The sequence below is a fragment of the Platalea leucorodia genome, assembly GCF_965183815.1.
Source record: "Platalea leucorodia genome assembly, chromosome: 7".
Taxonomy (NCBI): Eukaryota; Metazoa; Chordata; class Aves; order Pelecaniformes; family Threskiornithidae; genus Platalea; species Platalea leucorodia.
This window is the reverse complement of record NC_138829.1, coordinates 43,229,920-43,237,709: the sequence shown is the minus strand read 5'-3', so window position 1 is coordinate 43,237,709 and position 7,790 is coordinate 43,229,920. Positions and strand designations below refer to the sequence as shown.

The following is a 7,790-nucleotide window of genomic DNA, read 5'->3' as shown; positions in this document are numbered from 1 at the left end:
GCACCGCATCCGTTATTGTAGCAGGAATCTCAAAGCAGCAGCTGAAACTTGGCTGTCCCTCCATCTGCTCATGAACTCCAAAAAGACGAACTAAACCCGCCAGTGTGCGCTCAGCTGACACCCAGACGCTTCCAAACTTTGGCTGCAAGGTTGCAAAAGCCCACCAAAGGTTTAGCTTCTGCACTGGTTAATACGTTTGTAACCTTTGTATATGGATTCCTCAAAAATATGTATCCAATAGGTGAGAGAAGAGATTTTTGAGCTTCGCGGTGATCTGGGAAGCAACCACTCAATTTGATTATCAGTTCCAAAGGAAGTTCAATTTTGTAAAAGTATAAATGTATGCCTAATTAGACACCTTCCTTTCTACATCCCTCATGGACTCCTAAGCCATATTGTCATGAATTCTCAGTAACGTTACCGTGCCTGGGGAATGCTGATTGCTGCCGTGACTGAGCACCTTTCGAGGGCAAGACCTCCACCACAAAAGTTTTAGCCCAGGGCTACATTACCGTGCTGTTTACCATCACCTTTTGTTTCCATTTTTAATTAGTTTCCATTTCATGGCATCTGCCTATACCCAAGTCAACCTGAAATTATTTGCCAAGACTACACGAGGTGCCTCGCCTTTTTCATTGACACACTTACCATGCTCTGTTGGCTACGAGTGCCACTCAGTTCATCCAGCCGCACCTATCCGTATGCACCCACGGTGCCTATAGCTTATGGCTTTTTGTTTATGCATTTATTTTTCTTCAGCATTTGTTCTATTATTTTACTCTGGACCGAATATAGACTGTCTGGGTGGTAGTCTCCAGGGTCACCTTTTGTGGAAGCGGCGCAGGGCTGTTATATTTAGATATATTATTGAATACGTCCCTGTGCCGAAGGACCCCGTACAGCCTTTATTTGTTAAACTCTTTCAGCTTATAAATAACCACGGGTAGCTTCCCGCTAGCGCAGTAATTGGTACGATTGCAGTTCTGTGGATGCTCAACAAACACGCTTGCCCCCGGGAGTCCTGCTGGGTAGGGAGGCTTTGTGCAAGCAACGTTGGAGAGGCACGGAAACGTTTATGAACCGCGTTTAACGGCGTCGCACGGCGGGTGCTCGACAGCAGCTGGAACCGCCATCCAGCACCGCGCCCCGCTGCAGATGCGCCCCTTTTTCCGTGATGTGCAGGTGCCGCCGGGCGAAGGAAGGAAGGAGGGCAGACAAGGCCGCGGAGGTACCGGCCGCTGCACCGGGCACCCCCCGGCTGCTGCAGCGGCGCGCACGGCCCCGCCGGCGGCTCCCCGGGCGGCGCAACGGGGTGCGCCCGGCGCCGCCCGTCCCCTGCACGGGAGGCCGCGGGCAGCCGGCGCCAGGCCGGGCGGCTGCGGGCAGCGGCCCCCCGCGCCCTGAGGGGGCCGCCGGCGGCGCCGCAGCCGCGGGAGGAGAGCGCCCACGGGAGGCGCCGGCGGGGACCGCACCGCCGGCGGGGACCGCACCCCCGCCGCCCCGCGCGGGCGAGCCCTCCCCGCTCAGCGGGGCCGGCCCGCTGTCCGGTCGCCCCTCGCCGCCGGCCCGGGGACGGCGACCGCTCGCCCGCCAACGGCGAACGCGCGCCCGTGCGGCCCACGCGCGAGCGGCGTGTTTGCCTCGCGCAAGGGCGGGGGAGGGGCAGGAAGGGCGTGGCCCGGCGGAGGGGAGCGGAACTGCGTCGGCAGGCGGCCCCGGCCAATCGGCAGCGCGCCGCTGGCGGGCGTCGCGAGGCAGCTTTACCGCGGCCGCCGCCGGCTGCGCCCCCCCGAGCGCCGCCCGCCTCCCGGCCGGCCGCTCCGGTACCCGCCTTGCGGGGGCGGCCCCGCCGCGGGGGGGGGGGAGGAAGCGAGAGGAAGGGGGGCAGGAAAACCGGGGAGCGGCCCACGTGATGGGCTGCTGCAGCCAATGAAGACGGCAGGAGGTTGCGCGTGGCAGGCGAAGGCCGCAGGAGCCGCGAGCGGGGCGCGTGGGCCGGGGCGTTGCTCGGCGCCCCGCGCCGCGTGGAGCCGGCGGCGGGAGGCAGGTAGGAGCCGGCCGCCCCCAGGCGCCGCCCGTCCCCTCCCCCCTCCCCCTCCCCCCCCACCCCCCCGGGTTTGAAGTTTCAGTCGAGGAGGTGGCGTGAGGTGCGCGCGTCACGTGAGCGCGGCGGCCCAATCACACGTGCGCGCTCCCTCCCCTTCGGCCGGGAGGGCCGCGTTTGAGGCGAGGGGGCCGCGGGCCCGCCGGGCGGCCGTGGTGGGGAGCGGCGGGCGGGCCGGTCGGCGGGAGGGCGGGCTGCCCTCGCTCCTGGCCCGCGCCGCTTCCTCCGGGGTCGCGGAGGCATGGGGGGCTGGGCAGCGGCTGGCGGTCACCTGACGCGGGGCGGGGGGAGGAGGGTAAAGGGACTGAGCAGCCCCGCGGCTCCGCATCCGGGCTCTGCGGCCGGGAAGGGTCGGGTGAGGCCCGGCCCCGAGCAGCTGCCGCTTCCCAGAGCCATCGCGCTCCCGGGGACCGTCCCCCGGTGGGGGCGTGGCGGGCGCCACCCATGAGACGGGGCTGGGCTGCCCGTGCCGCGCCTCGCCCCGCCCCGGCGGGAGAGCTTCTCCCGGGGTCCTGCCCCGGTGCCGGAGGACGCGCCCGCCCCTCTGCCCGCTCGGCGCCACGGGCGGGTGGCTTCGGGGGTGGGGTTGGGGGGAGGCGGGGCGGAGCGGCTCGGCGGAGCGGCCCGAGGGCGGCCGCTGGCCCGCGGCGGCGCGCGTGCGCTCGGGCACGTCGCGTGAGGCGGCCGTTGGTGGCGGGCGGGGGCAGCGCCCCCCTCACCCCCCGCTGCCGCCGCCGCGCCCTGCCGGCGCTCCGTCACCGGCGGCTCGGCTGCCGGGCGCCGCGGCCCCGCCGTTGTTCTGGTACCTTCCAGCTTTCCCCGGCTGAGGCCGAGCGCTGCCGAGCCGAGGACGCGCCGGCGCGGCGCGGGAGGCGGCTTCGTGTGGCGGGATTGCGCGCTCAGCCGGCCGGGGTTGTCGCGGCCGGCCCCGCCGAGGCGAGCCGAATAAATAAACAACGGTGCTTTCCTGCAGGAGCGGGCCGGTGCCGGTGTTGGGTTCCGTGGCTATTGGTGGCCTTAGGTACCATGCTAGTTGATAAGCAGTTTAAAAGGGGGTTAAAAAACGGTAAACTGAGCTCGGTCTGTAGTTGGTAGGCATGAGGGTTAGCAGGTATTTCATCAGCCTGCTTAGATGAGTGGTTTCCAATAATGCGGTTTGAGTTTCTTGCCTAGCTTCTTAAGATGCCAAAACTTACGCAGTCACACTGCCTTATTCCTAACAACGTAGTGTTTGAGCTCATGGGTCGTCTTTAGTTGCACTTGATGGTGTAGGCTGAGGCCCTGAAGATTTGAACTTGCTACAGACTTTGAAAACCGAAGGTTGCGTAAAGAAGAGGGCAGGCTGATGAATTGGTCTTGCCACTTTAAGGTGTTTTGCCCGAAGCGGCCGCTGGCTCTGCGGCTGCAGCACCCTTTCAGTGCCCTCAGGCACCGTTCCTTGGGAGTCTGTATTGAGAACCGGAATGGGGAATTGATTCTGCTTGAAAAATGTTGCTGTGGGTGAGCATTTTTGTGCGCGTGTGTGTTAACGTGGGGAAAAAATCATAGTTCTTGGGTCTGGCGGAGATGGACAGCGTTCATTCCCTTACGTATTCCATCTGGCAGCAGCTGACTATTAACCTCACCTACTGTTTGCTTAGTGCTGGTGCAGATGCTGTTTGTTGTGCCTGCCATGGGAGGGAAACGTGCAACTGGAGGAAACCAATGTTAGTCCCGCTTGTGAATAAACTTGTTTGGTCACCTACCAGAAAAAAAAATAATTGAAATTCTTTTTCTTTGAGCTTATGCCACTTCTTCATTTACACTCAAATCAACTAGATCACTTCTAAAGTATGTGGTTGTGTATGTTGGCTTTTAAACACCTAATTTCCTAAGGAATGGGAAGTCCAAGACATTCTTTTTACAAACACAATGAAATAGATCTCTGCCTAGTGGAGTGAGAAGGAGCTCTCATCTAAGAAGAGGCTGTTGTCTGTTTGCTGTTCATAGACAGCAGAGGATCTACTAAAAAGTTCAGCCATGGTATGCACGTAGGAAACAGTGCCATTAGTTGTGACACCAGCAAGGCTTGATGTCTTGTCCTTCTGTAATTAAGGATGTGGTGTGTGTTTTGGGGTTTTTTTTTTGGGTGTGTGTTGTTTTTTGGATTTTTTTTTTAATACCACGTGACTTTAGAACAATCAATCAAATGATGGTGGTGGAGTTGCTCTTCTCTCTCCACAGAAAGATGCAATGTGCCTTCACTGTTGGATTCTGGTTGTTTTTAATACCTATGATAAATCCTTGATATATCTTTTTCTGAACTGGATAAGGAAGAATGCAGTGAGAATGATATGGGTGAGAAGAATGATGAAGAATGTCATGAGAAGAAAGCAACCAGAAGAAGAAAGTTTGGTGGTTTCTTTTTTTTTTTTTTTTTTTTTTTTTTAAACCAAGCCCAAAACGGAAAGGCAGTAAGGGATGTGAACGGCATAAAAGACAGAAAATGAATGTGGGAGCCAGATAAAACATATCTACAATGAAAATGTTCGCATTCATTGCTGCAGTCACTGTCTTCAGGAGAAGCCAATTTGGAGAATGACAAGATCGTGGCCTAACTACTATTAAATACTTGTGATGGTGGAATTGTGCTGTTTTGCTAACTCTTGCAGTACAGTGCTTTCTGCTAATATGGTGTGGCCTGCCTGACCACAGGCTAAGTCAGTAAGCCAATAAAGAAGATGGATATAAACCTGGAACCCATCACCAACAGTCTGGTACTTGAATTGGCATTACTCTCCTTTTTACCATAATTTAAAAGGGGAGTAGAGATTCCCTGGCAATTCTAACCTCATGAGCCATTGGTGGCTCTAGCAATGAGTATTGCTATAAGACAACAGCTGAATGGGTAGGATAGTCCTGAGCTCAGATGAGGGCTTTTTTTACTCGCCTGACTTGTTTTTCTGAATTTTCTTATTTTTTGCTCTCATTTTTTTTCTATGATGTGGACAAGATCGCCAGCTGAAGATTCATGTATGTGATAAATGTTCCTCATGATAGCCATAAAGAGACTGAACTTCATCAAAATGGTGTTACTCCTGCTGATTATGCCTTGTTTCTGCCAGTGTTGCATGGCAAAAAGCATGAAACATTGCTTTGTTCTTTTATTTTGTAATTTTCAGTAGTTTAAATGATAGTATATTAAAAAAAAAATGCAGCAATCATGGAATGTATGAGTAGTGGGCATATCAACAACTTTCTGATAAAATATGGAAAGTAATGTAAAATACATTATTTTAAATGTTGAAATAATAACATATTGTATACAGATAAAAAAGAGCAATTATTTGTAGTGAACGCTGGCTTTTCTCCCTGCCCACTGACCAGTGGTTCATACTTTATATAAATGGATCGGGTGTTTCCATGTTGCCGTCTTCAGCATTTGGGAAGATTTCTGTATTTCCCAAAAGCTCAGGTAACTCCTGGGAGACGGGGAATATTGTGCACTGTGTGTTGCAGGATTAATGCTGTTAAACAAAGCACCGACTTTATGGGGGGCTGAAAGTTCAGACTCTTGCGGCAAAGTGCTGGTATTGGAGAGGTGAAGCAGGTATTTCCCTCCTCCTCCTCCTCCCCCCGCAAGTGTTTGCCCGGTTCCTCCAATAGAAGCTGCTGCTTTTGCAGGGGTGTCGCTGGCAGTTGATGAAGCACTTCCTGAACTACCACCTATTCATCCTGCAGTAGTCAGGGCTCTGAGTGTTAAGTGAATTTGGTTTTAGTATAAAGGGATGCTCTGGGCTGAAATCTGATGGTGCACAAGCTGTGTCATACTTGCTGTGGGGATAGTGCATTGTGTGCAGCTGGAGCTTGTGTTTTAACATGTTTGCATCAGCAAGAAAACCTAAATCTGGAAAAGCAGATTTCTTGCCCCCCCTTCCCCCCCCCGCCCCGACCATTTCTTGCCTTTTTTTTTTTTTTTTTTTAAATCTCACACTTTTTAGCTAGATTCTGCCACCACTTACACCTTTAATCTTCTTGACACTGGATTATACTTCCTCACTATAGCTAAAGGAAGAACTTAAGCTACTTCTCTATCATAAAATGATGTAAACTTTTTTTCTTGAAGTAGATTTGGGCTGGGATTCTCTTGCCTAAGGACAGGGGTCCAGAGCTGTCATAGATGATGCAAGTTATTCGAGACACCTGTGTAGAGCAAACATTCAACTCTGGGAGGCTAGTACTCTTCTGGAGAAGCAGTTGGAGGCCAGTGGGGCAGGTTATGGTATAGAAAATGGGACTAGATATATTTCCATAGGCAGTTTAATCCAACTCGGAGTTTCGGAATTAACAGACTTTCTTGTGGGGTGCTACTGCGTTAATCATTCTCCAAAGTGGCAAAACATCGGCTAAAGAAAGCATGTTTTTGTATTTTAACCCTTTTAATGTGCACGTTGCACAACACTTCTGCCTATAACATCATTAGATTCTTCAGGTCTTCAAATTTATTTTTTTTTTTTAATGGCCAAAACTTGGGACTTTGTACGACTGTCAGGGCTGCCTGGTCATAGTTAGTAATAAACTTGTAGCCTAGGCTCTGCCGACTGACGGCCACTGTGAGTGTATTATATTGGCACAGTTGGTTTTGATAGCTGCTGTTTTCAGCTAGTGAGTCTAGTTTCGGCTAGTGCTCGTTTTTAGCTAGTGAATTTGAGAGCTGAAAGCCTCCTTTATGCTCCAGTAGTAGTGCCTTTCAGAGTATACTGTAAGACAGAAATGTCCTGTCATGTATCTACTCGTGCAGTAGAGATCTTTGTATTCAAACTGTTTACATTTTCTACAGGTTGGCAACTGTTATGTTCTGCAACATATGTTGTTCTGCCACATGCAGATCTTTAGCAAAACCTGGGCCTTGTGACCCTCCTGCTGCTGATCTGTTACTGAATCTTTTTTTCTTTTGGAGACAGGTTAGAAATAAGAGCGGCTGAAGAGCACAGTTTTTTGCTACAGCTCCAACTAGCAATCTCAGTGGACCGCTGGGTGGTGAAAGTTAGAGGCTCTGTGTTACTTGTAGTGTGTAGGCTTGAACTGGCGCTTTATGCTTGTAGGCATTACTGAAAGAAGGGATGTGATCTACTGGATACTGAAATACAGTCTGTAAAGACTGCAGTTCATACTTTCAAGGTGCTGCAAAGCAGGGAATGTATCTGAAAGAAGCATTTTGGGGAAGAGGGTGCTTCTTGGTAGTGAACTTCAGCATTTCAAACATGACCATCGCATTACTGGTTAGTATAAGGTAACTCCCTCTGATCATGGAGGGCAGCACTCAGTTGGTGCAAACCAGTTCATTTCTATGCTGCCAATTGGTGTTCAGCACAAACAAGGCCTTAAAACTGGTGTTTGTGCTGATCTAAATGGGATGTAGTTCCTAATTGCCGTACTCCTGTTTCTTGTCAGCTATAAGCGGCTCGGAACCGGGTTACGTAAGCTGGTGGGAATCTGAGGTACTGCTGTGACTTCTACTGGTGAATCTGCTCTCTTGATAAACTAGAGGTTCTGCTTTTGCTGCAGGCAAGGATTTCTATCTGCGTTAGGTAAAATGGTAGCAAAATCCCTGGCAATGTCAAGAGTCTCTGGTATTGCTTCTCTTATCGTCACTGGAACATGTGGCTTGTGGGCAGTGAACGTGGCACTGTCTGCTGTTCAGTTC

The 7,790-nt window shown here is 52.4% G+C and overlaps 1 protein-coding gene across 8 annotated transcripts in view; it reads left to right on the top strand.

The window, feature by feature from the left end:
* Positions 1 to 1,847: 1,847 nt before the first annotated feature.
* Positions 1,848 to 7,790, top strand: part of MGA (MAX dimerization protein MGA) — a 64,605-nt gene continuing 58,662 nt past the window's right edge. For all 8 annotated transcript variants that reach the window (XM_082318741.1, XM_082318738.1, XM_082318740.1 and 5 more), the window contains exon 1: positions 1,848 to 2,047. The gene's annotated coding sequence lies outside the window, so the exon portion shown is untranslated. The remainder of the gene's footprint in view (positions 2,048 to 7,790) is intronic.